The 17,769-nt window shown below is 55.5% G+C and overlaps 1 protein-coding gene across 3 annotated transcripts in view; it reads right to left on the bottom strand.

Annotated features, from left to right (window-relative positions):
- The window catches only part of FOXP4 (forkhead box P4), a 70,846-nt gene extending 53,744 nt beyond the window's left edge, over positions 1-17,102 (bottom strand). For all 3 annotated transcript variants that reach the window (XM_029069176.2, XM_029069177.2, XM_029069178.2), the window contains exon 1: positions 16,952-17,102. The gene's annotated coding sequence lies outside the window, so the exon portion shown is untranslated. The remainder of the gene's footprint in view (positions 1-16,951) is intronic.
- Between the last annotated feature and the right edge of the window lie 667 nt (positions 17,103-17,769).

The following is a 17,769-nucleotide window of genomic DNA, read 5'->3' as shown; positions in this document are numbered from 1 at the left end:
AGGCACAGTGAAATGACTTACCCAAGGTCACAGAGCAGACAAACGGCAAAGTCTGCATTAGAACCCAAATTCTTCTGACTCCCAGGCCTGTGTTCCAACGACTAGGCCATGCTGCTTCTCACCACATACCCATGTATCCACAGACGCATCTATGTTTTGTGGGGCCGGGGGTTACATTCCCCGCAGAGCTCTGCGCCCATGACGGCTGTTCAGAATGGCATATCTGGTTCTACTTTGGATTCACTCTTTGCTGGGCTCAGTGACTCAGATCCGACACTGAGGCACGGCTGAGGGACAGAGCAATGGTGGGATAGGGGGCCAAGCGCTTAATATGATACTTTGCACACAGTGAGAGTTCAATAAATATGATTGAATGAATGAATGAATAAATGGATAGGGGTCAGGTGATGTCTCTACAGAGAACTTGGGGAAAAACCTGCCCTGGAAGGGCTGGTAGTAGTCATAGCGAAGTGAGCGGGCTGGGATGTAGTAGGAGAGTAGCGACGTGAGGTAGGAGGGGGCAAGGGGATTGAGTGCTTGAAAGCCGCCGGTGCAGAGTTTCTCTTTGATGCAGAGGTGGATGGGTAACCACAGGAGATTTTTGAGGCATGGGGAAAAATGGACTGAACGTTTCTGTAGAAAAATGATCCGGTCAGCAGAGTAAAGTAGAGAAGCAGTGCGGCCTAGTGAATAGAGTACTGGCCTGGGAGTCAGAAGGACCTAGGTTCTAATCCCAGCTCTTCCTTTTGTCTGCTGTGTGACCTTGGGCAAGTCACCTGCTTCTCCAAGCCTCTGTTACCTCGTCTGTAAAATGGGGACCAAGACGGTGAGCCCTATGCGGGACAGGGACTGTGGCCAACTCAGCTTGAATCTGCCCCAGCACTTAGTACAGTGCTTGGAACATAGTAAGTGATTAATAAATACCACAGTTATTATTCTTCTTCTCAACTATGGACTAGAAAGGGGAGAGACAGGAGGAAGGAGGCCTGTACTAGAAGAAAGGGCCAGTGGCGGGTGGGGGGAAGGCTAGTCTGTTTCTGAAGAGTGGACTGGGGACACCATCCAATCCCTAACCACCACCTCCTCTCTGCCTCAGGGCCCCAGAAACTTCCTGCAGAAGCTGGACAGAAGCCAAGGAGGCCAGAGGCCAGGAGGGAGGGCGAGGCTGGCAGGGAGGGTGAGGCTGGCAGGGCGGGCTGACTGAATCCAACCCTCTGCCTGAATTGCCTTGGATCCGGGGACTCCTCCAGCTAGCTCTGCCAGTCCTTAGGGTGGCACTGGGAGGTGGAGGGGAAGGGGGCAAGTGGTCACTGGCCCTTTGGTCCTCCTGAATGCCCACCTGGTCAGGAATGACAGGAAGTCCACCCTGGTAGAGTCATTGGCTTCCATCCCCCACCTCTGCCTCCCCAATTCCCAGCTTGATCCGGGTCCCACTTACTCAATCGATCGTATTTACTGAGTGCTTACTGTGTGCAGAGCATTGTATTAAGCACTTGGGAGAGTACAATGCAACAATAAACAGTCATTTCCCTGATCTCGATGAGTTTACATTCTAGATTCCCTCAGCTCAGGGCCCGACCTCTTCATTTGGTCTCATAGCAGAAGACAGAGCCCAAGCCCCAACTCACGTTGAGTCCAGCAGACCACAAGATAGCCCAGATCCTCAGCTGATCCTGAGCCCTGCTGCTCCCCTCCCCCAACACTGTTCTGGCCCAAAGCACCTTTCATCCCAGACCCACAGGTGTCAAGTTTACACAGAGGGGGAAGTGATCAACCAGTTGATCAATCACTGGTATTCGTCAAGCGCTTACTGTGGACGGAACACTGTTCTGTGCTTGGGAGAGTTCAATGGAAAGGAGAGATGAAAGCTCTGCCCTCAGAGAGTTCACAGTCTTACAGGGGAGAGAGACATTTTTTGGAGAATTCAGACCCTGAAGATAGAGGGGTTTGGTAAATGGTGAAATCCTCCTCTGTGCTGAGTGATCTGTTCCCCACTGGAACTGGGGTGATGCAGGGAGATTGGCCTGGGGTCCCAGCTGGAAGTGGTATTTGTTAAGCACTTGCTATGTGCTAAGCACTGTACTAAGCACTGGGGTAGATACAAGCTAATTGGGCTGGACATAGTCCCTGTATCACATGGGGCTCACGGTCTTAATCTCTGTTTTACAGATGAGGCAACTGAGGCACAGAGAAGATAAGTGATTTACCCAAGGTCACACGGCAGACAAGAGATGGAGACAGAATTAGAAACCAGGTCCTTCTGAATCCCAGCCCCGTGGACTATCCACTAGGCCACGCTGCTTCCCAGCTGCTTCCCATCTGCTTCCCAGAGCCCATTCCCAAGATCCCTCTGTCTGCACACTCCTAGTCAGGATACGTTAACTATCGATGACACTAAAGGATTCCCAATGGCCCTTTACTGGCCCTGTGATATAATTTACGTAAAGGCGACATACACAACAAGGTTCTTTGGGGAAGTCTACAGAATCTATATAGTTGCTGTGTGCGTTTCTGGGGGGACCCCAGCACCCCTCTGTTGCCATGTGGTCTCTTCCCAAGTCCATGTGAACACAGGTGCCACTTGTGAGCCATGAAATTCTGCATTTAGAATTAGAATTTCTACTAATTCTATTCTACTAATTCTATGGTACTCTCCCAAACTCTAGTACAGTGCTCTGCACTCAGTAGGTGCTCGGTAGATACTATTGAGGTGAAGTAGGAGCCGAGCAGAGTGGGGTTAGGAATCGAAAAGAAAACTAGACATGAAGATGTCTGGGAACATACCGGACAGGGGCAGGCCAGCTGAAAACCAGACGTTTTTGACCAGCAGAGAGGCCCTCAGGGAAGGGCTGACTCTTCAGCCCCAAGTTGACCAGTTGCTCTTCACTGCAGGCTTTGTGTTTGGGAGCCAAGAGCTTATTCCAGCTCCACCACTTGGCTGCTGTGTGACCCTGGGCAAGTAACTTAACTTCTCTGTGCCTCAGTTACCTCATCTGTAAAATGGGGATTAATGAGCCCCATGTGGGACATGGACTGTGTTCAAAAGCATGGGCTTAGGAGTCAGAGTTCATGGAGTTCTATCCCAGAACCTAGCAATGCCTGGCACATAGTGTGCACTTAACAAATACCATTTAAAAAATACACAATACTAAAAGCAAAAAAAAAAACCCAAAACCAAAACAAACCGAAGCCCCAGGGAGTATGGAGGGAGGAGGTATCAGAGTAAGACTGGGAAAGGAGAGAAGGTGAGAGGGCCCTCATTTCTTCCACTCTTCCTCCACCACTGGAGTGCTTTCCCACGGGAGGGGGTTATGTGTCAGTCTGAGGTGCCCCCCACCTCACACAGTGGGAGCCCACCCTGATTTTGATCCCTCCTAGTAAAGTGGGGACTGATCCCCTCTCACGGGGGAAGCGCCTCTGGAACTACCAAACCACAGATGCCTAGAAAAACCCTCGTAGTGCCTTTCTAGGCAGCAGGAGTGCCAACTCAATCTTTTGCCAGCCTCAGACCCCATCCATGTGAGAGCATGCACATGCGCACGTGCACACGTACACACACACACGACACACACACACACACACAGAGCAGGGCATAGTGGAGAGAGCACGGGCCTGGGAGTCAGAAGGTCATGAGTTCTAATATATGCTCTGCCACCTGTCTGCTGTGTGACCTTGGACAAGTCACTTCACTTCTCTGTGCCTCAGTTACCTCATCTGTAAAATCCTGGCTCTGTCACTTGTCAGCTTTGTGACTGTGGGCAAGTCACTTCACTTCTCTGTGCCTCAGTGCCCTCATCTGTAAAATGTGAGCCTCACGTGGGACAACCTGATTACCCTGTATTTAGCCCAGCGCTTAGAACAGTGCTCTGCACATCGTAAGCGCTTAACAAATACCAACATTATTATTATTATAATGAGGATTGAAACTGTGAGGCCCATGTGGGACAGGGACTGTGTCCAACCTGATTTGCTTGTATCCACTCCAGTGCTTAGTACAGTGCTGCCTGGCACATAGTAAGCACTTCGCAAATACCGTTGTTATTATTATCACACACACTTACACTCCTCTCCCCTCCCACCCATCCAAAGGGTAGCTGCCCCACTCGGTCTTCTCTTCCCTTCCCTTGTTGTATTGTACTCTCCCAAATACTTAGTACAGAGCTCTGCACATAACGAGGGCTCAATAAATACGATTGATTGACTGATTCCCTGGCTCCCCCTCTGCTTCTGCTCTCTGTGGCCTGACAAAGCTGTCCAGGGCCCTTCCCCCTCCCTTTTTCTGAAAGCTAGACTTTGTACCTTCTCCTCCAACCACCTGCCGAGATCACTGGGTGCCCACCAAGCTAGGCTGGGCTGGTCCCCCTCCACCTAAATCCGGCTCTGCCTTTCTCCCTAATCCTCCAGGCACCTAACCCCACGAGGTTCTTCTGGGCAAAGCCTGGGAGCAGAGGTAAAGACCCAAAGTCATATTGAGAACCAAGATCCTTCACCACCCATCTCAGCTTTTCCCTAGCCCGCTTTGACCCCTAAACTTATGTCTATTTCTCCTCAGTCAATCAATGACATTTATTGATCACTTGCTGTATGCAGAGTACTGGACTATGATCCCTGCTCCCAGGGATCTTACAGTCTTGCGGGAAGACAGACATTAAATAATTTGTAAATAGAAGGAAGAAGGGCTCAATTAGTAGAGTATGTAAACTATATATGAAACGGAAGTGAGAAGTCGAGAGTGCAAAAATGCTGAAATGAGAGAAGGGAGGGTTAATCAGGGAAGCCTAACTGGAGGATGTGGAATTTAAGTAGGGTTTTGAAAATGGGGAGACCTGAGGTCTAGCAGCTGGGAATGGGGCGGGGGAGTTCCAGGCAGGAGGAAGGGGGTGAGCCAGGGGTCAGAGGATGCAGGAGTTGTGTGGTTTATATTCTAGAATCCCACACTCCAAGGGACCCTGACAGATCATCTGGTCCAGTCTCCTGCCTCCAGGCAAGTGAATGACTGAATCATCCAGGGTTTGGAGGGATTCCTAATCTTTTCTTCTCCAGATCTTGCCTCATCTCTCCTGTCCTTTTCTGTGCAACTTGACTTTCAATTCCCCAATCCTCTCTGGGTTTGGGCCTTTCCTCCTTTGAGGCCTCTGTCTCCTCTCTCATCTTGGAAAGGCAGCGGGGTAGCTCAGGGTGCATTAATAACTGTGGTACTTGTTAAGCACTTACTATGTGCCAAGCACTATTCTAAGTGCTGGGGTAGATACGGGTTAATCAGGTTGGACACAGTCCCTGACCCACGTGGTCCTCACATTATTAATCTACATTTTACTGAGGAACTGAGGAACAGAGAAATGAAGTGACTTGCTCAAGGCAACACAGCAGTCTTGTCATAGAGCCAGAATTAGACCCCAGGTCCTTCTGACTCCCAGGCCCGTACTCTATCCGCTAAGCCACTAACTTCCCACCCTGCATCAAAAGAGGCCCAATCTCTCCTAGAAGAGGGGACTGGTCTCTAGAGGATGTTACTTAGTAGCTCCTTGTGGTCCCTTTGAGCAGGAAGTGAGGAGCCCTTTAGCCAGGGATGCAAGAGCAGCCGATGGGGCTGGCAGGGCCGTGGCATCATGGCCTAATGGCAAGAACCCGGGCTTGGGGGGTGGTCAGAGGACATGGGTTCTAATCCCGCCTCTGCCACTTGTCTGCTTTGTGACCTTGGGCAAGTCACTTCACTTCTCTGTGCCTCAGTTACCTCATCTGTCAAATGGGGATTAAGACTGTGAGCCCCACGTGGGACAAACTGATTACCTTGTAGCTACCCCGGCGTTTAGAACAGTGCTTGGCACATAGTAAGGGCTTAACAAATACTATCATTATTATTATTATTATGGTCATCTGCCGGTTTGCCAGAGAGCCTCTGAACCTACAAATCAGGGACACGTGTAAACCCTGCAGCCCAACTCAGGGAATCCTCCCCGCAGCCCTCCCACCCCACCCTCCTCTGATCAGTGTTCTTGGTTCGAAGGGTGACACTCTGGCTTCTCTCTTTTAGGGGTGACCCAGACTTCCATGGGATTCTCAGTCAGATAGTAACACCAGATTTGGTGGTGCATGAGTTTTTCATGATTGGGGCTCTGCTTGCCTTCCCTGAGTGACTCCCCTTAGCCCAGAAGGCTACTCCCTCCAACCCAGGCATGCCTCCACTGCCTGCTGGAGCCCAGAGCCAATTTCTCCTAGCCCAGGGACAGAGCCGACTCCCTAATCAGGAAGATCCCCAGGACACCACCGGACCTGGCACAGGGACTGAGCCTGGTCCTTCCAGCTAGGAAGCTCTAGAAAAGAAGAATTAACCAAAAAAAAAAAAAAGGCTCCACTCCATCTCATTAAGAAAGTAAACACAAGAGCCATCTAAGTGTCTAATTAAGCTTCTAATTAGTCCCTGCTTGTTACTAATGCAAATTAGATTACACCGCTTAACTACAGCATGTCCACAACACCCTTGTTAATTGCGGCCTTTTGAAATTAAATTACTCCCTAATTAGCATATCAAAGCCATTGATTCGCAGCCAGGAAAGATGAGGGCAGGAGAAGCCGAATGCCAAGTTTGGTTAATCAGAGACGTCTAATTAAATAGTGACGTCTCACATGGGGGCTCCCAAGGCATGGGGCATGAGGGGTGCTAGGAGTCCAAGACCCCCGGCCTGGCAGTTGGATCTTAGATGGGGTCAACCCTGCCCCAGGGTCTGAGGTTGGGCCCTGGCCAAGGAGCCAGCTGGCTCAGACAGCCTGGATCTGAGTGCCCTGGCCTCCTCTCTGTTCCTGGGGCAGGAAGAGGCTTGACGACCATTCACCCTGCCCCGGCAACCCACCTCCACTTCCCAGCATCGTCTCCAGTGGTGGCACCTATGCTGGGAGCCGGAGGCCCCTCCATATTATTGGGGTGGGGGGGGTGTCAAGGATCCATTCCCACCTCCTTTTCTGCCCTACCCACTTCCTTCTAGTCCTCATTCACCACCCTGTCTCTAGCTGAACACTTTCGGAGAATCTGGGCACTTCTGGAAAGTCAAGCCTAATTGACTATTGCCCAAGACCCCCTATCCTGACATGAGCCCCTCTAAGGTGGAGAGGCTTCTGCTGGGGGGGGGGAGGGAGGGGAAAGGGTGGGAAAAAGAGGGACAGGGTCTAGGGGTTGGATCCAGGGGCAGGACCCAACTGGTCCTGCTGATGAAGTCTGGATCCCACCCTGCCTTACACAGTCTAATGGCTCAGCAGTCTCAGTTTCAGAGCTGACCCAGCATAGGAAGGGTGAAGTGAAGAGTTCAACCAGTGGTCCTAAGCAGCATGGCCTAGGGAAAAGAGCAGGAACCTGTGAGTCAAGGGTCCTGGGTTCTAGTCCCAGCTCTGTAACGCTTGCTGGATGACTTTGTGCAGGTCATTTTACTTCTCTGGGTCTGTTTCCTCATTTGTAAAATGTAGATGAGATACCAGTCCTCCCTCCCCTTTGAGCAGGGTCTGTGTCTGATCTGACTGCACCTGCCTTGGAGTTTAGCACAGTGCTTGGCATATAGAGAAACAGCATGGTGCCATGGATAGAGCACAGGTCTGGGTGTCAGAAGATCATGGGTTCTATTCCCAGCTCCGCCAATTGCTGTGTGACCTTGGGCAAGTCACTTCACTTCTCTGGGCCTCAGTTACCTCATCTGTAAAATGGGGATTAAGACTGTGAGCCCCATGTGGGACAGGGACTGTGTCCAACCTGATTTGCTTGTATCCAACCCAGCACTTTGTAGAGTGCCTGGCACACAGTAATTGCTTAACAAATACCACAATTATTATTATTTTTGATTATTATATAGTAAGCTAGTAAGTACTTAAACTCCACAATTACTATTACTGCTGTAAGCCGGGGGTGCTGTCCTGGCAGCACAAGAGATGGGAAGGGGACTCTCAGATGGTTCCTGGGATGGAATCAAGCCGATCTACCAAAAACTTAGGAAAATTCTATATGCCCCAATTCTTCCTGACACCCCAGAACAAGCATGTTCCTCCCCGTCTCTTCACCAAACCTAGGCCCTACACCCCACCCCAATTTGTCCCTCATTAACATATGCTGTACTTAGTAAGTGCTTTACAAATACCATAATTATTATATGCTCTGCTCGGGGAAGCGATGGGAAAAGAGAAGATGAGCAGGAGAAGATATGTCTCTAGCTCCTAATTTTCTAGAAAAAGAAAAATTTCAAATCCCTATCCCAAATCAATGGATTTTAACAAGCTAACTAAGCAGGGCCAGGGTAGCAAACTGAGCAGGGTATTGAATGCCAACCAGATGCAATGCACTAAACTAAATGTTGGGAAAGTTTGGGAAAGAAGAGAAAGGAGAGACACCTTCCCTGCCCACAAGAAGCTTATATTGGCTAATGGCAAAGACAAACATATAATTATTTGCAAACAGCGTAATCTCAGTGAATAATTCAGACCAGTGGGGTTCAGGCCCAATCCCCTCCAAGCCCCTAGCCTCACCTTTGGACCCAGCCAACATGACACCCTACATCCCAAGGCCAGACAGAGGCTGAGGTTGGAGCCAAAGTTAGTCACAGAGCCCACAGGGCGATCCCGCCCCCAACTCTGGAGCTGAAGGGGAGGGGATGGGTGGCAGCTTTGAGAATTTCCAGCTTGGAGCACGGGTCTGCAGGATGTCCCCATCCATGGATAACTTCTAAGATGCTGGTTTATTTCCAGGAGATAAAACTAATGGAGAAGGAGGTGGAAGCAGACAAAGAGTGAGAGGTTCAGGCAGAGGAAAATGCAGATAGAGACAAGAGCAAGAGGCAGATGTGTGGGGTGGGGGGAGAGGGAGAGGGATTTTAAGGGGGGAGAATCAAGGTGAGAGAGTTGTGGGTAGGAGCCTGGTGCCCCCGACCTTCTCCACAGAGTACTAGGAAGTCCCCTGAGTAGGAGACTAGGGGAAAGGGAGTTTGGATTCTTGGATTTTATTTAGGTGATGAATGAATTAAAAAAAAAAAGATTGGAGGAGGGGCTTTGATGTCCCTTGTGGGGGTGGGGGTGGTGGCTAGTGGCATACAAGGACTGCCCCCCTGCCGCACTGAGCTTTGTCCCAACGAGATTCAATTAATTGATAACAAGAGGCATCCAATTAATTTCTGGAGGATGTGAGATTCTGATGAAGGGAAATCTCGGTGATGGGAATCAGGGTGTGGGGTGGGGGGGTGGGGAAGTGGGAGGCGGGGGACGGGGTGGGCAGAACCCTTTCTGATCAGGCTCTAACTGCTTAATCGATGAGGGGGCACCAGGGGAGTTGGTTTTCTGGAGCCTTGTCCGGCTTGGGCGGTGCAGCCGTGAAAGGTTGAAATGACACGCCCCAGGCTTCTCCGCTCTCCCCTGTGGATCTGCAGGGCACAGGAGGAGAAGGGAGGCTAAGGGAGGGGCGGGATGGGGGAGTGAGGGAGACAATCCTTGGGACCGTGTGCCAGTGTGGAAGGAATGTGCCAGGGAGCTGCCAGGGCTCCGACTGCCCATTTGGGCCGTTTAGGTCCCGAAGCTGACTGTGTCCTAATTTACCTGGCAATCGCAGCCTCATAGGCCTCAGCCCGGGGAGAGCGAGTGGCCCAGAGAGGCCCCGCCCCCACCGACAAAGCAGAGTACTAGATTGATTAGCTGGGAAATGGGGGCAAAAAGCTGGGGTGGTTTCTTTTTTAAAAGTGGAAACGTGATACCGGCGTGTGTAGGGGTGAATGTGTAAGCATGTGTGTCCCTGTGTATGAGCTTGGGCAAAGGTCAGAGAGTAGGTGTGAAGGTGTGAGTGTAGAAATGTGCGTGTCTCTGAGGGGTGGAGGGTTTGAGGAAGTGAATGTGTAAGGATGTGTGTCTCTCTGGGTGTTTATGAGTCCGTCTAAGGGAGTAATCAATCGGTGTATTTACTGAGCACTTAGGGTGTGCAGAGTACCGTTCTAAACACTTGGGAGAGGGCAATACGGTTAGTTATGGGCAGAGAATGTGGGTTTATTGTTACATTGTACCCTCCCAAACACTTAGTACAGTGTTCTGCACATAGTGAGTGCTCAATAAGCACGACTGTATGAGTGAATGTACCTTGCCCACAACGAGTCTGTAAGGGAATCAAGGGGATGTGAGTGGGTAAGTGCAACTAACCGCCTTGAATGAATGAATGAATGAATGAATGAATGAATGCAGAGGTTGACAGACATGTCCCCTGCCCGCAGCGAGTTTACAGTGAAAAGCAGCATGGCTTCGTGGATAGTGCCTGGACCTAGGAGTCAGAAGCAACTGGGTTCTAATTCGGACTCTTCCACATGTCTGCTATGTTACCTCGGGTAAGTCACTTCACTTTTCTGGGCCTCAGTTCCCTCATCTGTAAAATGGGGGAATGAAGAGTGTGAGCCCCTTAGGGGACAGGGACTGTGTCCAACCCGATTCATTTGTATCTACCCCAGCGCTCAGAACAGTGCTTGGCACATAGAAAGCTCTTAGCAAGGAATTAAAGGGGGTGTGAGGGGTTAAGCCCAACTAGCCCCCTTCATTTCTCCTGCCAGTCTTGGAGACCAACTACTCCTCATCTTTCCCTCTCCGTACCTGTGGTCCCGAGGAGAAGGGAACTGGAAGACTGGAGTGGGGCGGGGTCAGCCTGAACCTCGAAACAGGCCTGAGGCCAGAGGCACCGACTCCCAGGGCTATTCCCTCCTTGACCCACCGACCTGGGTTGAAGGTCTTCCCTGAGAACTCCGGGCAAGACTATCACCTCCATTTTTTTTTTCCACCCCTTCACCGTCATCATCATCATTACCGGTAAAACCTAATCACCACCACCATCTTCATCATCTCACACATCCACTTTGGGAGTGAAAGTTACTCGGCGCTGCCCCATAACAAGTGGGTGAGACATCATTCCTGTCCTTGAAATGTTTCCAGTCAAACGAGAAGCAGCATGGTGTAGCGGACAGAGCACGGACCTGGGAGTCAGAAGGTCATGGGTTTTAATTCTGGCTCCGCCACTTGTCTGCTGTGCGTCCTTGGGCAAGTCACTTCACTTCTCTATGCCTCAGTTAGCTCATCTGTAAAATGGGGATTGAGACTGTGAGCCCCAGGTGGGACAGGGACTGTGTCCAACCTGATTAGCTTGCATCTACCCCAGCGCTTAGTATGGAGTCTGGCCCGTAGTAAGCGCTTAACAGATACCACTCTAAAATAAAACTTAAACACAGTCAACACCACCGCCGTCACCTTTACGATCAATTCTGCCACCATCGTCATCACTAACCCTGGCTCTTTCACTTGTCTGCTGTGTGACCTTGGGCAAGCCACTTAACTTCTCTGTGCCTCAGTGATCTCATCTGTAAAATGGGGATTAAGACTGTGAGCCCCACGTGGGACAACCTGAGCACCTTGTATCTACCCCAGCGCTTAGAACAGGGCTTGGCATAGAGTAAGCGCTGAACAAAGACCATTATTATTATTATTATTATTATTATTACAGCCGCCATCAGCACCTCCTCCCGGCCAATATTCAGATACTCTTCGGGGCAGGGAAGGGGCTGCTTTGGACACAGGGAATTACTCAGGCCCAATTTGGATCAGAGCAGACAACCCTGGCCAGGTCCCCGGTGTCCAGGAAGCCAAACTCCACGAAGAGCAGGAGTGCCAAACGAAATGCTCAGGGGAGGATCCAGGGAATAAGGAAGCAGCGAATCCTGAACTGGAAGAGAGGCTTCCTTGAGAAAGGCCCCCCCGGGCCTGTTACTCGAACGGCACCTTAATCTCCGGACGGAGAGACGCTGACCCAGATCCAGACTTGAGGCTCTCTGACCTCCCCTCTGCCCAAGGCCTTGGCTGGGGAAGGGAGCTCGGCGGCCAGAGAGAGGAAGCGTTGGCCACCCTGGACTTCATCCTGGGCTGTCTCTCGGCCTCCTCCCCGCTCCCTGCAGGGCGAGGAAGGGCTGAGCCGGCCCTGCCCGTCCCAGCAAAGCGCTGGCAGCGGGAGAGGAGGGCGAGAAAGACAGCCGGAGGGGCGAGGGCGCAGGCTGGCCATGAGGCGGCTCCAGACCCCCGGTCAGGCGGCCCGACTGCAGCCGATTCCCCGTCCCCTCGCAGCCGCAAATCGGGAATCGGGGCAACCTCGGGGAACCCCTGGAATTGGGGACAGTCACGCGGGCAGGGGGACGAGGAGGGGAAAGGGACCGGCAGTGAGGGACAGGACGGGCGGGAGAGGTGGGAGGTGAAGGGAGACCACGGAGAGAAAGGCTCCAGGGGCCGGCTGAGGCTCTGCGACCCTGCTGACCCTGACCAGATCCTTCCCTGCCATCCTGGCGGGGGGCGACCGCCCACTTCTGATCCCGAAGACCCAAGCCATCCCGGTACAAACCCGGTTCCGAGAGGGAGCGCGCCGAGGGAAAACCCCAAACGGGATGGAAGGGGACGGGACGGGACGGGGAGAGCGCGGAACCGGGGTTAAAGGGCGAGCAAGGATGGAGGGCGGAGGCTCAGCCCGGGATGGAAAGAGGAGCCCCAGAGGGAGGGAGGGAGATTCGTCCGGCCCGGAAAATCAGGACCGGACACGAAGACCAGGAGGGTGGAAAACCGGCCCTGACCAGAGCGCGCAGAGACGGTGCGGGGGCCCAAGACGCACACGCAACCCGAGCGAGGTTGAGGGGTTCGCTGGGGAAGCAGGGGAACGGAGCCGAAATGCGGTCGTCAAAAACTTCCCGACTCTTCTGAGCGACCGGACTCGCCGCGGCTAACGCGCGGCTCTGGCAGGTCCCTCCCGGGAGAGGGGTTCTTGCCGCGGCTGGGAATGATAATAATAATAACGATGATGAAGGTATTTGCCAAGGGTTTACTACGTGCCAAGCACTGTTCTAAGCGCTGGGGTAGAGAGAGGGTAATGGGGCTGTCCCACGTGGGGCTGACCCTCTGCCCGACCTCCGCGCCCGTTTCCCCCGCAGGACGGCAGGACCCGCGGATCCGGGAAAGGCCGGAGAGGCCCCGACCCTCGCTGGCCTCCGGCCTTCCCGCAGCTGCCCATCGGGGGCCTCCGGGCATTCGAGCCACCCGTGCGGGCTTCTCCCCGCCAAATGCGGCCGAAGCCGGCCCAGCCGGCCCCGTTTCCCCGGGACCGCTAGGACGGCAGGGCCGTCGAGGAGCGGGGCGGGGGAATGACACCTGCCCTAGGAATCCGAAACCACCAAGGCCAGGGAAGCGGACCGGTTGGGGGTTTCCAGGGACCCCCTCCCCTCCCCGCCCCCCCCGGCTGGGACCGCTCAGGACTCTAGGGAGGACAAAGCTATGGGACGGTGTGTGCGTGCGTGTGAATTGGGGGGTGACGTGTAGCCCCCCAGCTGCTGCTGACACCCCCTCCCCACCTCAGTCTTTCGCCCGGCCCCAGCCCCTTGGGGGCCTCGACCTCCCCCAGGCCAGCCTTCCCCGGGGTGATGAGTTCGAGGCTTTAGGCTCGGACTCCCCGCTTCCAGCGCCGCGGGGCTTAGGATAGCTTTTTTTTTCCCCCTCACTCTCTCCCCTCGGACCCCTCATCCTCCACCGACCGGGGTGGGATAGTATAACGGGGACCCCGTCAATTGGATCCGGCCCCGAAGGCTCCCCACATTGGAGGCTCCCTCCGGAGGAGGGCCGGGATGGAGCTGGGGAGTCTCTCTCCCCGACCCCGCAGAAAGGGCCGCACTGGGGAGGGCGGTGATCGGGGACGGTTCTAGGCCAAATCCCTTCCCTTCTTAGGGTCCGTTTACCGGGCCGGAGCCCGAGAAGGTCCACCCTAGGGTCCGTGGTCACCAGGGCGGGTGGACCCGGGCCTCGGTCTCCGTTTGCCGTCCCCGGTCCCGGCCTCTCTCGGAGCCAGGAGAGCCCGAACCAGGCGGAATAACGAGGGCGGGGGCGACCGGGGGGTGAGCGGGAGCTGTCCAGACTCAAAAGGGGATCCTGGAGGGGAGTGGGGAGGAGGAGGAGAGAGAAAGAGGGAGAGAGAGAGAGAGAGACACTGCCCGACGGAGGTCTGCGGGACACAACTTGGCCCAGCTGCCCGGAAATGGAAAGTAGGGGAACTCAAAGGGGCAGCGTGTGAGGGTGTGTGCATATAAATCATAATAATAAGGGTATTTATTAAGCACTTACTATATATATAGGTGACTGGCCGCATATGTATCTGTATGTCCTTGTTTAGGTGTCTGCATGTGTGTGCACAGGTGTGCATGGGTGTGCATATGTATTTGCACATACGTGTTTGTGTGTAATATTTGTTTGTAGGTGGACACATGGATGTGTATATGTGGTTATGTAAGGGGAAAAAGGGGGATAGCGGCAGGGTCGGAGGGAGAGTCGGAGAGAGGCAAGACGGAAAAATGACAGAGACAGCAGCAGAAACGGATGGGAAAAGAGAGACAGAAGGAGAAGAGGGGAGAAGAGGGAAAGGGAGGGAGAGAGAGAGACAGAGAGGCGCAAAGGAAAGGCAAAAGACCAAGACAGACCGACCTCAGCCGGACTGATCAAGGGAGGCAGCTGAAGAAACAGAGATAACTGGCCGTGGCGGCCCATAATCCAGCCTCTCCGTCCTTCTCCCTCGGCGGTTAGAGTCGTCCCCGACACTCTGCCTTATTGTCAAAACAAAGTTTCACAACTTGAAAAAAATAGCAGGCGAGCAAAGTGTAAATCCCGCCGGTGAGGGCGGATCCGGGCTGGGGCCGGGGTTGGGGCGGTTTTGGGGGGCGGCGGGCGCTGAGCCCGGGACCGTCGATAGTCCGGAGCGAGCGAGAGCAGCCGCCCCAACGGGAACCCAGGCGCCTTGCTCTCCCAGCCCAGTCAGGCGGCCTCTTTTGCCAGCGGCCAGAGGAAAGGACGAGGAGGTAGGGAAAGACGGATGCGGGTCGGGCCCGGGGAGACACCGGCCTAAACTGGAGTCTCGGTCATGCCCGGGGCGGGGAGAGGGGTGGGGGGACGGGAGGCGACCCCCGCCCTCCAGGGGTTCGGAAAATTGGGCTAACGATTTGAGAATTCGGGCCAACTGGAAGCTGGACGGACCTGGGTCCTCTCCGGGGCGAGAGCCTTGGACGGGAGCAGGAGAGAGGAGGGATGGGAAGAGGGCCTGGGAAAGGAGAGACCCTTCCGCCGAGGGTAGGCAGCCCCCTTCCCTCCCCTCCCCTCCTGACACCCCTCCCCTCCTTATCCCACCACTCCAAAGAAGGGGAGAGGCCGCTGGGAACGCCGAGCTAATTCGTTCGGGCGGAAACCCGCTTTGACCAAAGGGATGCGGGCTTGGATTTGAACTCTCCAGGCTCACCCCTGCCATTCTCCGCTCCGTTTTGTCGGTGGGTGTCTCTGTCTTTGGGTGGAAGGGGGTCGGGAGGCGGGGAGGGGGTCCGTCCCGCCTCCGCCCAGGGTCCGGATCCCCGCCGTGGGATGAGAGCACACGTGGGCACATTCCCAGGGTCACCACCCGCGGCTCCTGGGCCGAGGCAGGGCAGTTTACCGCGTTGGGAGCTTCCCCGGATATCTTCACTCCGTCCCCTCGGAGATCGCGTGCGCCCCTATCCCGTCTCCAAGGGAGCGGGCCTCACCTTAATAATAATAATAATAAATAAGTAAATAATAAAAACTGTGATATTTGTTAAGCGCTTACTATGTGCCAGGCACTGTGTGCATTAAGCGCCGGGGTGGATACAAGCAAATTGGGTTGGTTGCAGTCCCTGTCCCGCATGGGGCTCACAGTCTTAATCCCCCTTTTCCAGAGGAGGCCACTGAGGCCCAGAGAAGTGCAGTGACTTGCCCCAGGCCACACGGCCGACAAGCGGCGGAGCCGGGATGAGAACCCCCGACCTTCGGACTCCCAGGCCCGTGCTCTAACCACTACGCCACGCTGCTTCCCAGGCTTCTCGGCCCCGCTTCCAACGAAACCCGCGGCCTGCGAGGAAAGGGCCGGCTGGAGGGGCGGGCCCCAGGGTCCCCCCGACCCAGCCCACCCCCCTCCTCTCCCGGGGACCCCTTCCCACCGCCCCCTCCCCCCGGGCCTCAACTTCGCTTGGGCTGGTCGCGGGGGCCAGGCCGGAGCCCGGCCGGAGTCGGGGTAACTTCTCCCGCTTTCCCTCCGACCTCCCACCGAGACGCCCCTGCCCCCTCCCCAAAAGCCCCCCGGGGCTCGGGCCGGGGAGGGGGTCGGAGGTAGGGGGGTGGGGGGTTTCCCTGCTGGGGCCACCTCGGGGGGACTCGAGGGTCTGGGAAAGTGTCCCGCACTGGTCCTTCTCGTGGGAGAAGGGATTCCGGGGTTAAGTGGGGACCCCTGCCCCCGGGCTCCCGCAGCCGACCTCGACCCCCGGCCCTTGCCAGTCCCTCCCCGGGTCAGGCGGGCGGACCCTTCCCCCGGGCTCGGCTCTCCGGAGTGGAAAAGAAGGGCGGGGGGGGTCCGGGGTCTCTGCCCCCTTTCTCCACCCTCGACTTCGCGGACGCCCGGCCTAGAAGTTGCCTTTGTCTGAGTCCTGGCTCCGGGTATGTGTGTGTGTGTGTGGGGGGGGGGGGGTCGGCTCCCTCGACGCCCCTTCCCCAGCCCGACCAAGAAGGGGGCGGGGCACAATTCCCAGCTTCGACCCTCAGGCCGGGGGGAGGAGGAAAAATCACTTCTTTGCCCCCCCTCCCGGACCGTCTCGGATCCCCCCAACACCGCTCTCCTCCAACCCCACCTGTTCCCCCGAACCCGGGGGTGGGGTGGGGGTCCCAAGCAGGGAGGGGGGCGGGGAGGGGAGTGGTCGACCGTCCGGTCCTGAAAGGCACAAAGTGAGGGAGCGGGCCGAGCCGTGTCCCCGGCCCGGACAGTTTGGACAACGCCAAGTGGGCACAGGGAGCCGGGGGTCCCCTTCCTCCCCCACCCCTCCGGCCAGGTCCGGTCCTGTCCGGTCCGGTGCGGGGCCAGGTCCGGTCCAGTGCCGGCACCCACCTGTCCGTCTCCACGGCTGCTCAGCTCTCCCGGGACATGGGGCTCCGTCCGGCCTCCCGGCTCGGCCCGCGGCTCTAACCCCGCCGGGGCATCACACTTCGTTGGCCGCTGCGCTCCTCCTCCTCCTCCTCCTCCTCCTCCTCCTCCTCCTCCTCCTCCTCCTCCGCTCGGCGCCTCCGGGACCCCGGCGTCCCCGACCTCCCCACCCCCGGCTCCTTCTGGCCGCGGCTCCCCGGGCCGGAGGGACACAGGCTGGCCGGGCCGGCCGGGCCGGAGGGACACAGGCGATCCCGGACTCCGAGGGGCTGCGACTGAGAGCCGGGGCTGGGAGGGACTGCGGCCGGGAGGGGGAGGGAGGGAAGGAGGGGCGGGAGGAGGGAAGAGGAGGGAAGAGGGAAGAGGAGGGAAGAGGGAGGAGGAGGGAAGAGAGGGAGGAGGGCCGCTACCACAATCCATCTAAACCAGGGGCAGCGGCTTTTCCCCGGGGCCCTCGGCGTGGAGGGAAATCCAACGAGGCGGAGAGATTCATTCAATCGGATTTGCTGAGCGCTTACTAGGTGCGGAGCACTGCACTAAGCCCTTGGAAGGCACCAATTCGGCAACGGATAGAGACCGTCCCTGCCCAGTGACGGGCTCCCAGTCTAACGATAATAATAATAACGATTAATCTTGACGGTGGCGTTTCATAATGATGGCATTCGTTAAGCGCTGACTGGGTGCCAGTCACTCTTCTAAGCGCTGGTATTTGTTAAGAATAATGATGAGAATGGTGTTTGTTCATATTGTTGCTCTTTGTTAAGCGCTCACTGTGTGCCAAG

This window comes from Ornithorhynchus anatinus, chromosome 7 (assembly GCF_004115215.2).
Source record: "Ornithorhynchus anatinus isolate Pmale09 chromosome 7, mOrnAna1.pri.v4, whole genome shotgun sequence".
NCBI lineage: Eukaryota > Metazoa > Chordata > Mammalia > Monotremata > Ornithorhynchidae > Ornithorhynchus > Ornithorhynchus anatinus.
Note: the sequence above shows the minus strand (reverse complement) of the source record. Positions and strands in the feature narration are given on the sequence as shown.